Source organism: Oncorhynchus mykiss, chromosome 16 (assembly GCF_057628025.1).
Source record: "Oncorhynchus mykiss isolate SJ-2025 chromosome 16, ASM5762802v1, whole genome shotgun sequence".
In the NCBI taxonomy this organism is placed as follows: Eukaryota; Metazoa; Chordata; class Actinopteri; order Salmoniformes; family Salmonidae; genus Oncorhynchus; species Oncorhynchus mykiss.
This window is the reverse complement of record NC_143037.1, coordinates 75,920,001-75,933,061: the sequence shown is the minus strand read 5'-3', so window position 1 is coordinate 75,933,061 and position 13,061 is coordinate 75,920,001. Positions and strand designations below refer to the sequence as shown.

Sequence of the window (13,061 nt, the reverse complement as noted above, 5' to 3'; positions counted from 1 at the left end):
TAGCAGTGCCCTGGTCTATAGTAGTGGTCTATAGTAGTGGTCTATAGTAGTGCCCTGGTCTATAGTAGTGCCCTGGTCTATAGTAGTGCCCTGGTCTATAGCAGTGCCCTGGTCTATAGCAGTGCCCTGGTCTATAGCAGTGCCCTGGTCTATAGCAGTGCACTGGTCTATAGTAGTGGTCTATAGTAGTGCCCTGGTCTATAGCAGTGGTCTATAGTAGTGCCCTGGTCTATAGTAGTGGTCTATAGTAGAGGTCTATAGTAGAGGTCTATAGTAGAGGTCTAGAGTAGTGCCCTGGTCTACAGTAGTGGTCTATAGTAGAGGTCTATAGTAGAGGTCTATAGTAGAGGTCTATAGTAGTGCCCTGGTCTATAGTAGTGGTCTATAGTAGTGCCCTGGTCTATAGCAGTGGTCTATAGTAGTGCCCTGGTCTATAGTAGTGGTCTATAGTAGAGGTCTATAGTAGAGGTCTATAGTAGAGGTCTATAGCAGTGGTCTATAGTAGTGCCCTGGTCTATAGTTGTGGTCTATATAGGGAATAGGATGCAACCTATGACTCTGCCACTTCAGGGTTTCCGTATGGTGAGCTTGGCGAGAGGTGGGTGGTCTGTAGCAGTGGTGCATGGAACGCCAGCCGTGGGTGAGGAGTACAGAGACAGAGCAGGCTGTATTCAGATAGGCAGACAACTATAAACGTTCCCCAGTCACGTCTAGGTTGAATGCTGGGGGAGGAGACCCGTCAAGTGGACAAGATGGACGACTGAGGTAAGTAGCTAGTCGGTTGGTACCACCTGCAAACTGAACTAAATCACTAGGAGTGAAGACCATGGAGATAAAAGTTAGCTACATTCAGATATAGTCCAAAACCCTGAAAACACACTTCCATTCACACATCTAGGTTGAGGAGATTGTTGTAAGAATTACAAGATAGATGAACTGAACATGCAAACTGACATCAAAACTGAAGAAAATAAATCAATAAATAAAACAAGACAAGCTGCTCAAATGGCAGCAATAAGACCATTTCCGTATTTTTATGAAAAGTCCACCCTCTTCCTGTCCTCGTAAATTCTTACACGGACATTTTCCAAACAGATCTCCAAGGCTTTTCAGGAGCAGTGCTGTCCTATTACTAAATACTGCTCTTGAACTGTAAATGTCTGGACCTAAAAAAAAAAATCTGTGAAGGTCTAGAGGCCTATATTTGGTGTAAACTCTCGGAGCAGATACACTCCAGGTTCCCAAGTATTACGATTGTCCAAATGACATCACGAGGGATATTATCATTTAGGTTTTACATCCCAAATCTGTGGAAACCAACAAACAAAAAAACACAAGAGTGAATCTATGTCTTTTCCAAAATGGCATCCTAATACCCAACAAAGAGCACTATTTACAGGGCCCTGGTCAAAAGTAGAGAGTGCTGAGCGAGAAACCGAAATGTAGTGGGCGGTTTTTCTCTCTTCTGGTTATTAAACAGCTATATTGAACAAAACGCAACATGCAACAATTTCTAAAGATTTTACTGAGTTACATACAGTTCATAGAATGAAATCAGTCAAATTAAAAATTATTAGGCCCCAATTTATGGATTTCACGTGACTGGGCAGTGGCGCCAGGCCAACCCACTGGGGAGCCAAGCCCAACCAATCAAAATGAGTTTTCCCCACAAAAAAAAAAAGCTTTATTACAGACAGAAATATGCCTCAGATTTCTGGGATCTTTTATTTGAGCTCATGAAACCAATACTTTACATGTTGAGTTTATATTTTTTGTTCAAATACTCAATCAATTTAGTTACAGATACTTAGGATGCTACTAACTAGCCTAGCCTAGCTACTAGCTAGCAACTAGCCTAGCAACTAGCTAGCAACTAGCCTAGCAACTAGCTAGCAACTAGCCTAGCAACTAGCTAGCAACTAGACCAGCTACTAGCAACTAGCTAGCTACTAGCCTAGCTACTAGCCTAGCTACTAGCAACTAGCCTGGCTACAAGCAACTAGCTAGCAACTAGCCTAGCTACTAGCAACTAGCTAGCAACTAGCCTAGCTACTAGCAACTAGCTAGCAACTAGCCTAGCTACTAGCAACTAGCTAGCAACTAGCCTAGCTAAATAGGATGACTAAAGACAGTACAGTATGGGGAGAACAGAGATAACACTAGAAGGTTGTCAGAATGGCTGCTACGGTCTGAGCAGAGATGAGATAATCATTTAAAAGAAATTCAAAATAAAAATGAATATACACAACTATGTTATTATTATGTCATAGTAATAGTAGTTCCTCTTTTTATATATTTATTTCACCTTTATTTAAGCAGGTAGGCAAGTTGAGAACAAGTTCTCATTTACGATTGCGACCTGGCCGAGAATGAAGCAAAGCAGTTCGACACATACAACGACACAGAGTTACACACGGAGTAAAACAAACATACAGTCAATAATACAGTAGAAAAATGTGTCTATATTAGAGGTCGACCGATTAATCGGAATGGCCGATTAATTAGTGCCGATTTCAAGTTCTCATAACAATCGGAAATCTGTATATTTGGGTGCTGATTTAAAAAAAAAAATGTATACCTTTATTTAACTAGGCAAGTCAGTTAAGAACACGTTCTTATTGTCAATAACGGCCTAGGAACAGTGGGTTAACTGCCTCGTTCAGGGGCAGGACGACAGATTTTCACCTTCAACCTTACAGTTAACTAGTCCAACTCAATAATGACCTGCCTCTCTCTCTCGGTGCACTCCACAAGGAGACTGCCTGTTACGCGAATGCAGTAAGCCAATGTAAGTTGCTAGCTAGCATTAACCTTATCTTATAAAAAACAATCAATCATAATCACTAGTTAACTACACATGGTTGATGATATTACTAGATATTATCTAGCGTGTCCTGCGTTGCACATAATCTGACTGAGCATACAAGTATCTAAGTATCTGACTGAGCGGTGGTAGGTAGCAGCAGGCGCGTAAACATGAATTCAAACAGCACTTTTGTGCGTTTTGCCAGCAGCTCTTCGTTGTGCGTCAAGCATTGTGCTGTTTATGACTTCAAGCCTATCAACTCCCGAGATGAGGCTGGTGTAACCGAAGTGAAATGGCTAGCTAGTTAGCGCGCGCTAATAGCGTTTAGTCTTCTAGTAGTTGTTCCCCTTGCTCTGCATGGGTAACGCTGCTTCGATGGTGGCTGTTGTCATTGTGTTGCTGGTTCGAGCCCAGGGAGGAGCGAGGAGAGGGACGGAAGCTATACTGTTACACTGGCAATACTAAAGTGCCTATAAGAACATCCAATAGTGAAAGGTTAATGAAATACAAATGGTATAGAGGGAAATAGTCCTATAATTCCTATAATAACTACAACCTAAAACTTCTTACCTGGGAATATTGAAGACTCATGTTAAAAGGAACCACCAGCTTTCATATGTTCTCATGTTCTGAGCAAGGAACTGAAACATTAGCTTTCTTACATGGCACATATTGCACTTTTACTTTCTTCTCCAACACTTTGTTTTTGCTTTCTTTAAACCAAATTGAACATGTTTCATTATTTACTTGAGGCTAAATTGATTTTATTGATGTATTATATCAAGTTAAAATAAGTGTTCATTCAGTATTGTTGTAACTGTCATTAAATAAATAAATAAAACATGTAAATATATTTTAAAAAACGTGTTATTTTATTTTATTATTATTATTTATTTATTCATTTTATTTTTAAATCGGCATCGGCTTTTTTTGGTCCTCAAATAATCGGTATCGGTGTTGAAAAATCATAGTCGGTCTACCTCTATTTCAGACAGTGACAAAGTAGGCTACTGTGGCTATTTGATCATAATGTAGGGCCTACTAGAATGGCCTACCATCAAAACAATGGAGTAAATACATCCCATAACATTTTAACATGGAAATAGCTGTTCTATCATCCAGCAAGAACCTACTTTACAAAATAAAATGCATTATTATTTGCATATCATTATTACAGAGAACCAGACAAATTATGCTACCCTCTGCCTATTGGCTACTTAGCTTATTCAAGCCTGTCTGAAAATACAACACCGCCTCTTTAAGACAAAATAAAGCTCTTTAGCTGACTGGCTTTTCGAAGATGCCTAGAAATGCACACATTTTGTGCTCTTGTAAGAAGCAACCACTCCCCTATTGCTGACTACAAATGATCTAGAACTGGGCTAAAAAACTCTAACTAGCAACGGATATGACCAAAATGTGCACACGTGGCTACATGCAGCTCTCGCTGTGATTCAAAACAAGGGTATCTACTCACGACCGCTCATGCTGTCAACACAGTCCAGTTCAACGTAGCACAGATCCATATATGACAAATGGTCTCCCCCCCTCCTCGAGCAACGGCCCGCTATCTCCCTCACAAACTGACGCACTAAAATGTCATTTCTATCCTGGCTGATATACTTGATATTTATTTGATTGATACAATATTTAAAAACTAAATCAATCACATAAACAGAAATTAAATGAAATGTCCAAAACTCTTTGGATTTTTATAATTTTCCTACATTTTTCCAGGCCTGGAAAAGACTATTTTAAAATTCCTTGATTTTCATGACCGTACAAATCCTGCAACAGAATGGAATGTTTTCGGCAACTGAGTGTTTTTTTTTTAACCTTTATTTTAAAACAGGGAAGACAGAGACTTGGGTCTCTTTTACAAATGCAACATAAATATACACATTATACCCAACGCACACATACTAAAATACAAAAACATCGTTATGGAAAACACAAATAAAAATGCAGAAATCACTCAGAAAAACAGCACTAAAAGTAGTACACTTTGTAGGTATTAGGGTGCCATTTAGGATGAAGACTATGAATCACAGACCAGATGTAAGCTAACCCACAGACCAGACAAGGGGACACTTCTTATAGAAAATGACCTAATGAGTGAATTGGAAAAATAACCAAAACAAAAGGGAAAGAACGAATGAGAGTGGAGACCGCCGGGGCCACACTGTTCAACAACCACAAGACACTGACTGACTGACTATTGGATGGATCGACTGACTGACTGACTATTGGATGGATCGACTGACTGACTGACTGACTGACTGACTGACTGACTATTGGATGGATCGACTGACTGACTGACTATTGGATGGATCGACTGACTGACTGACTGACTGACTGACTGACTATTGGATGGATCGACTGACTATTGGATGGATCGACTGACTGACTGACTGACTGACTATTGGATGGATCGACTGACTGACTGACTGACTATTGGATGGATCGACTGACTGACTGACTATTGGATGGATCGACTGACTGACTGACTGACTGACTATTGGATGGATTGACTGACTGACTGACTATTGGATGGATCGACTGACTGACTGACTGACTGACTGACTGACTATTGGATGGATCGACTGACTATTGGATGGATCGACTGACTGACTGACTGACTGACTATTGGATGGATCGACTGACTGACTGACTGACTGACTGACTGACTATTGGATGGATCGACTGACTGACTGACTATTGGATGGATCGACTGACTGACTGACTGACTGACTGTCCATTCTACTGGTGAGGAGAAACCGCTGAACAACCATCAGAGAGACAAGACAGAGGAATGGGTGGTCGAGAGTCAGTTAGGTATCACAGTTTGTCGCTTTAAAAAAGGGCCTTGATATAGATATATATATATATATATATATATATATATATATATATATATATATATATATATATATATATATATATATATATATATATATATATATATATATACACATACACACACATATATATATATACACACACACACACACACACACACAAAATAGAGAGGATAACAAATATGGTGTAATCCTAAAGTGTGCCATGAAGGGGACAGATTAAATAACGATTCTTCAACATCCTGTCAACCTTTCAGCTGCCTGTCTCCCAGCTGTTACTGAGCCAATGCATTACAACTTCACCCTTCAACATTACCCACTTGGTGAAGAACCCCTCTATGCACGTGTGCGTGCGTGTGTGCGTACGTGTGTGTGTGTGCGTGCGTAAAATATCATACTTGTATAGTTCACATTGTCTCTGGCTAGACTACTAGTTCCATAGTGTCGTTATGGCGACAGGATTTGTTACTTCTGTGAAAGTGCTTACTAGGCTATAGGTCTGCTATGTGAACACAACTCAGCATAGTGTAAACTACCATTACACATGAAGTTACATTACCACACACATTATCAATTGTACTTATCACAACGCTTAACACACACACACACACACACACATCATCAATTATACTTATCACAACGCTTAACACACACATACACACACATTATCAATTATACTTATCACAACGCTTAACACACACACACACACACACACACATTATTAATTATACTTATCACAATGCTTAACACACACACACACTATGACAACTCTAAAATGTGTCTTCAAAACACTGTCTGAGAAGAAAAGCCATGTTGAACCCTCCACGTGGTCCCCAGAGGTCAGGCCTCATCCGGTTAGGGAAACTAACAGTCAATTGAATCAGAGAGGAAGCGGTCATTGGTCCTAATGGAGTTGCGAGCTAGTACACAAAGGGAGGTGTAGTGTCGCAGTACGGGTGGTGACCGCTAGCGACTGTGTGGGCTATTTCTCTCAGTCATACATGCATGTACCTTTGAACTCCCGAGGAAGGAGCTAAGTAAACAGTGAACAAACATTAGCCACATTTTACACTTGATAGATCCCACCGCTGTACTAAATGACCCCTTTTTTAAAGCTACAAACTGTGATTCCTGACTGACTCTCGACCACCCATTCTATAGTTACAGGGACTCTCGACCCTGATTCTATAGTTACAGGGACTCTCGACCCTGATTCTATAGTTACAGGGACTCTCGACCACCCATTCTATAGTTACAGGGACTCTCGACCCTGATTCTATAGTTACAGGGACTCTCGACCCTGATTCTATAGTTACAGGGACTCTCGACCCTGATTCTATAGTTACAGGGACTCTCGACCCTGATTCTATAGTTACAGGGACTCTCGACCCTGATTCTATAGTTACAGGGACTCTCGACCACCCATTCTATAGTTACAGGGACTCTCGACCCTGATTCTATAGTTACAGGGACTCTCGACCCTGATTCTATAGTTACAGGGACTCTCGACCCTGATTCTATAGTTACAGGGACTCTCGACCACCCATTCTATAGTTACAGGGACTCTCGACCACCCATTCTATAGTTACAGGGACTCTCGACCCTGATTCTATAGTTACAGGGACTCTCGACCCTGATTCTATAGTTACAGGGACTCTCGACCCTGATTCTATAGTTACAGGGACTCTCGACCCTGATTCTATAGTTACAGGGACTCTCGACCCTGATTCTATAGTTACAGGGACTCTCGACCACCCATTCTATAGTTACAGGGACTCTCGACCCTGATTCTATAGTTACAGGGACTCTCGACCACCCATTCTATAGTTACAGGGACTCTCGACCACCCATTCTATAGTTACAGGGACTCTCGACCCTGATTCTATAGTTACAGGGACTCTCGACCCTGATTCTATAGTTACAGGGACTCTCGACCCTGATTCTATAGTTACAGGGACTCTCGACCCTGATTCTATAGTTACAGGGACTCTCGACCACCCATTCTATAGTTACAGGGACTCTCGACCCTGATTCTATAGTTACAGGGACTCTCGACCACCCATTCTATAGTTACAGGGACTCTCGACCACCCATTCTATAGTTACAGGGACTCTCGACCACCCATTCTATAGTTACAGGGACTCTCGACCCTGATTCTATAGTTACAGGGACTCTCGACCCTGATTCTATAGTTACAGGGACTCTCGACCCTGATTCTATAGTTACAGGGACTCTCGACCCTGATTCTATAGTTACAGGGACTCTCGACCCTGTTTCTATAGTTACAGGGACTCTCGACCCTGATTCTATAGTTACAGGGACTCTCGACCACCCATTCTATAGTTACAGGGACTCTCGACCACCCATTCTATAGTTACAGGGACTCTCGACCCTGATTCTATAGTTACAGGGACTCTCGACCACCCATTCTATAGTTACAGGGACTCTCGACCCTGATTCTATAGTTACAGGGACTCTCGACCCTGATTCTATAGTTACAGGGACTCTCGACCCTGATTCTATAGTTACAGGGACTCTCGACCCTGATTCTATAGTTACAGGGACTCTCGACCACCCATTCTATAGTTACAGGGACTCTCGACCCTGATTCTATAGTTACAGGGACTCTCGACCCTGATTCTATAGTTACAGGGACTCTCGACCCTGATTCTATAGTTACAGGGACTCTCGACCACCCATTCTATAGTTACAGGGACTCTCGACCCTGATTCTATAGTTACAGGGACTCTCGACCACCCATTCTATAGTTACAGGGACTCTCGACCACCCATTCTATAGTTACAGGGACTCTCGACCCTGATTCTATAGTTACAGGGACTCTCGACCCTGTTTCTATAGTTACAGGGACTCTCGACCACCCATTCTATAGTTACAGGGACTCTCGACCCTGATTCTATAGTTACAGGGACTCTCGACCCTGATTCTATAGTTACAGGGACTCTCGACACTGATTCTATAGTTACAGGGAACCAGATATGACACAGGAAGTGTACCGGGTCATCTTGATTTCCTATATCCATTATCTCTACAGACTCTAGCCCTGGTGCTAGGCATTAGTTAGCCAAGCCACCTATGTCCCAAATGGCACCCTGCTCCCTATATAGTGCACTACTTTAGACCAGAGCCCCATGGCACCCTATTCCCTATGTAGTGCACTACTTTAGACCAGAGCCCTATGGCACCCTATTCCCTATATAGTGCACTACTTTAGACCAGAGCCCTATGGCACCCTATTCCCTATATAGTGCACTACTTTAGACCAGAGCCCTATGGCACCCTGTTCCCTATATAGTGCACTACTTTTGAGGGTCCTGGTCAACAGTAGTGCACTATAAAAAAAAGAATAGGACGCCTTTTGGGCTGCTCTCGGTACTCTCCTCCTCCTCCTCCCACTCCTCCTCTTCCTCCCACTCCTCCCTCTTCCTCCTCTCCCCTCGCTGGTGGATTATTCACATCAGAATCATTAAGCTGCTAGAGGTCAGTGCTCAGCTAACAGGCTAACGGGGGGGGGGGGGGCAGACAGACAGACAGGCCACATGACTGCAGTACCACAGGAAATACTGTGACCATCTACTCGATTAACATTACAGAGTTCATATTGGACTCTTAGTTGTTTTTTTAGTTTTTTTATTTCAAAACGATTGAGAAAACAAATTACTTAGACGGTCATTTCTAGAAAAGATGGTTGTAATACTACTTCCCCCTCTTTGATTTGACTAATAATAGCCTAACTCATCTAAAAAGAAATCGTTGTACTGTGAGGAGGGGGGGGTCAGTCACTTTCTCAATATCCTGTGGATGGGACCACCGACTTCACTGCAGTCACACGCATCCATTTTCTAAAGTCAACAATCACTTCCTCTTCCTAGTAGGCCTGGCCTATACACAACCAATCAGATAAGACGACTGAAGTCTACCGGTCGACTACAGGACAAGACACATGCTGCTGTTGTCTGGTCCAAATCCATTGACGTAGGCTTATGTTCAAATCCTATTTTCAATCATTTCCCCTTCCTACCATTTCCCCTACCTACCATTTCCCCTACCTACCATTTCCCCTTCCTACCATTTCCCCTACCTACCATTTCCCCTACCTACCATTTCCCCTACCTACCATTTCCCCTACCTACCATTTCCCCTACCTACCATTTCCCCTACCTACCATTTCCCCTACCTACCATTTCCCCTACCTACCATTTCCCCTACCTACCATTTCCCCTTCCTACCATTTCCCCTACCTACTATGACCAGTGCCAGGGGTGTGTTCACTAGGATCTAAACTAGAAAGCAATACCTGAATTTTTTCAATTAAAACTCTGTTTGAATTAATGATTACACAACAGATAACAGTAAAAATACTAATACTGTTATCTAGGCATGACCTACGCTGGTTCAAATCCCAGGCAAGGCCCCACCCCCACCCAATACTGTAGTCTAGACCTGACAGGCCCCACCCCCCACCCAATACTGTAGTCTAGACCTGACAGGCCCCACCCCCACCCAATACTGTAGTCTAGACCTGACAGGCCCCACCCCCACCCAATACTGTAGTCTAGACCTGACAGGCCCCACCCCCACCCAATACTGTAGTCTAGACCTGACAGGCCCCACCCCCCACCCAATACTGTAGTCTAGACCTGACAGGCCCCACCCCCACCCAATACTGTAGTCTAGACCTGACAGGCCCCACCCCCACCCAATACTGTAGTCTAGACCTGACAGGCCCCACCCCCACCCAATACTGTAGTCTAGACCTGACAGGCCCCACCCCCACCCAATACTGTAGTCTAGACCTGACAGGCCCCACCCCCACCCAATACTGTAGTCTAGACCTGACAGGCCCCACCCCCCACCCAATACTGTAGTCTAGACCTGACAGGCCCCACCCCCACCCAAAGGGAGGGCTGCTGTGTAGGGGGAGGGAGGGAGGGCTGCTGTGTAGGGAGAGGGAGGGAGGGCTGCTGTGTAGGGAGAGGGAGGGAGGGCTGCTGTGTAGGGAGAGGGAGGGCTGCTGTGTAGGGAGAGGGAGGGAGGGATGCTTTGTAGGTGGAGGGAGGGCTGCTGTGTAGGGAGAAGGAGGGCTGCTGTGTAGGGAGAACGTGGGAGGGAGGGCTGCTGTGTAGGGAGAACGTGGGAGGGAGGGCTGCTGTGTAGGGAGAGGGAGGGGGGGCTGCTGTGTAGGTGGAGGGAGGGCTGCTGTGTGGGGGGAGGGAGGGAGGGGCTGCTGTGTGGGGGAGGGAGGGCTGCTGTGTCAGGGGAGGGAGGGCTGCTGTGTAGGTGGAGGGAGGGAGGGCTGCTGTGTAGGTGGAGGGAGGGAGGGCTGCTGTGTAGGGGGAGGGAGGGAGGGCTGCTGTGTAGGGGGAGGGAGGGAGGGCTGCTGTGTAGGGGGAGGGAGGGAGGGCTGCTGTGTAGGGGGAGGGAGGGAGGGCTGCTGTGTAGGGGGAGGGAGGGAGGGCTGCTGTGTAGGGGGAGGGAGGGAGGGCTGCTGTGTTGTGGGTGGGAGGGCTGCTGTGTAGGGGGAGGGAGGGCTGCTGTGTAGAGGGAGGGAGGGCTGCTGTGTAGGGGGAGGGAGGGAGGGCTGCTGTGTAGGGGGAGGGAGGGCTGCTGTGTAGGGGGAGGGAGGGAGGGTTGCTGTGTAGGGGGAGGGAGGGAAGGCTGCTGTGTAGGGGGAGGGAGGGAGGGAGGGCTGCTGTGTAGAGGGAGGGAGGGCTGCTGTGTAGGGGGAGGGAGGGAGGGCTGCTGTGTAGGGGGAGGGCTGCTGTGTAGGGGGAGGGAGGGCTGCTGTGTAGGGGGAGGGAGGGAGGGCTGCTGTGTAGGGGGAGGGAGGGAGGGCTGCTGTGTTGTGGGTGGGAGGGAGGGCTGCTGTGTAGGGGGAGGGAGGGAGGGCTGCTGTGTTGTGGGTGGGAGGGAGGGCTGCTGTGTAGGGGGAGGGAGGGAGGGCTGCTGTGTAGGGGGAGGGAGGGAAGGCTGCTGTGTAGGGGGAGGGAGGGAGGGAGGGCTGCTGTGTAGGGGGAGGGAGGGAGGGAGGGAGGGAGGGCTGCTGTGTAGGGGGAGGGAGGGAGGGCTGCTGTGTAGGGGGAGGGAGGGAAGGCTGCTGTGTAGGGGGAGGGAGGGAGGGAGGGCTGCTGTGTAGGGGGAGGGAGGGAGGGCTGCTGTGTAGGGGGAGGGAGGGAGGGAGGGCTGCTGTGTAGGGGGAGGGAGGGAGGGCTGCTGTGTAGGGGGGTCTGTTTCATGTGCTGGTTCATTTTCACCATTAAACCATCATGAAACACCTTTTCTATCCTTGTATTTGTTGTCTGTATTTGTATGCTTGATGATACTTGTTAATGTACACAGAGCTGAAAACCACATTTCCCCCATGGGGATAATAAAGTCATTAATTATCTTATCCATCTTAGTATTTCACTGATGAAGCAGATATACAATTAACCTACAACCTCTATCCCATAATGACCTTCTGTAAACAATAACTAGGTCATATTCAATTTCACATAAACAGTTAGGCCTTGTAGGGGGATTCCCCCTTACCCCCCAAAGCATGGTAGGCCCTTTGTGTTGACGATTACAGTAATCGTTTTCATTTGATCTTCACACATCACAGACAAAGTGTGTGCATACAAATTAGATTGTGAAACTTCAATAGTGATGATTAGTAGTTGGTTGGAAAACTATAAACTTCAAAACGTAGTCTCCATATATATATATATATACCTATTAAACCCCAGCCATTTTCACATGCCTGGATTTGAAACGTGAACCCGTCTAAACCCCGTTAAAAGGCCAGGTTTGTGATGACTATGTCTGTCTTCTCTCCAGTGTGCTCAGTGGAACAGCCCCAGGTTTCACAACAATGCAGCCAACTTTCAGCTCGCTACAACAGAGAAAAACATTTGACTCTAGGTCACACGGGCTACCCCCCCACCTCCAACTACTGTAACTACAATATCATAACAGCCACACTTGTAGGAAAACAATTATAATATGTAAAAAAAAACGACAACAATGTAACTGTTGTTTTAATGTAATTAACTCGTCCCAACATGCCATATCTTTACCCCCCCCTCTCCCCTTTTAATATCCAACTACTCACCCGCCAGTCTGATGACTCTAGACTTCCAAAGCAACTTCAAAAACCCAAATCCTCGCCAAGGACAACCATGCAGAATGAACTCCGTGTGCTGGGCCAAGTCCAAGAAACCAGAGGGCTGAAACAAATCCGGCACATACACGTTTATTCTTTTCGCTGTTACACAGGAAAACCGCCACTCTTTGCCTCAACAAAAGACGGCCTGCACTCACTTTGATCATGTAATCACGTACAAATCGTCGAGGCAGCCTTTTTTTCCCCCTCAAAACACACACATACACACACACAC

General features: G+C 45.4%; 1 protein-coding gene across 14 annotated transcripts in view; it reads right to left on the bottom strand.

Moving 5' to 3' along the window:
- LOC110491178 (arginine-glutamic acid dipeptide repeats protein) overlaps positions 1 to 13,061 on the bottom strand; it is a 323,796-nt gene that overhangs the window by 239,972 nt on the left and 70,763 nt on the right. For 5 of the 14 annotated variants that reach the window (XM_036947770.2, XM_036947771.2, XM_090203968.1 and 2 more), the window contains exon 1: positions 12,776 to 13,061. This exon is cut by the window's right edge and continues 415 nt beyond it. The exons of 4 other annotated variants lie outside the window; for them this stretch is intronic. The gene's annotated coding sequence lies outside the window, so the exon portion shown is untranslated. The remainder of the gene's footprint in view (positions 1 to 12,775) is intronic. 5 more of the 14 variants (XM_036947765.2, XM_090203961.1, XM_090203964.1 and 2 more) reach the window with 2 other exon arrangements.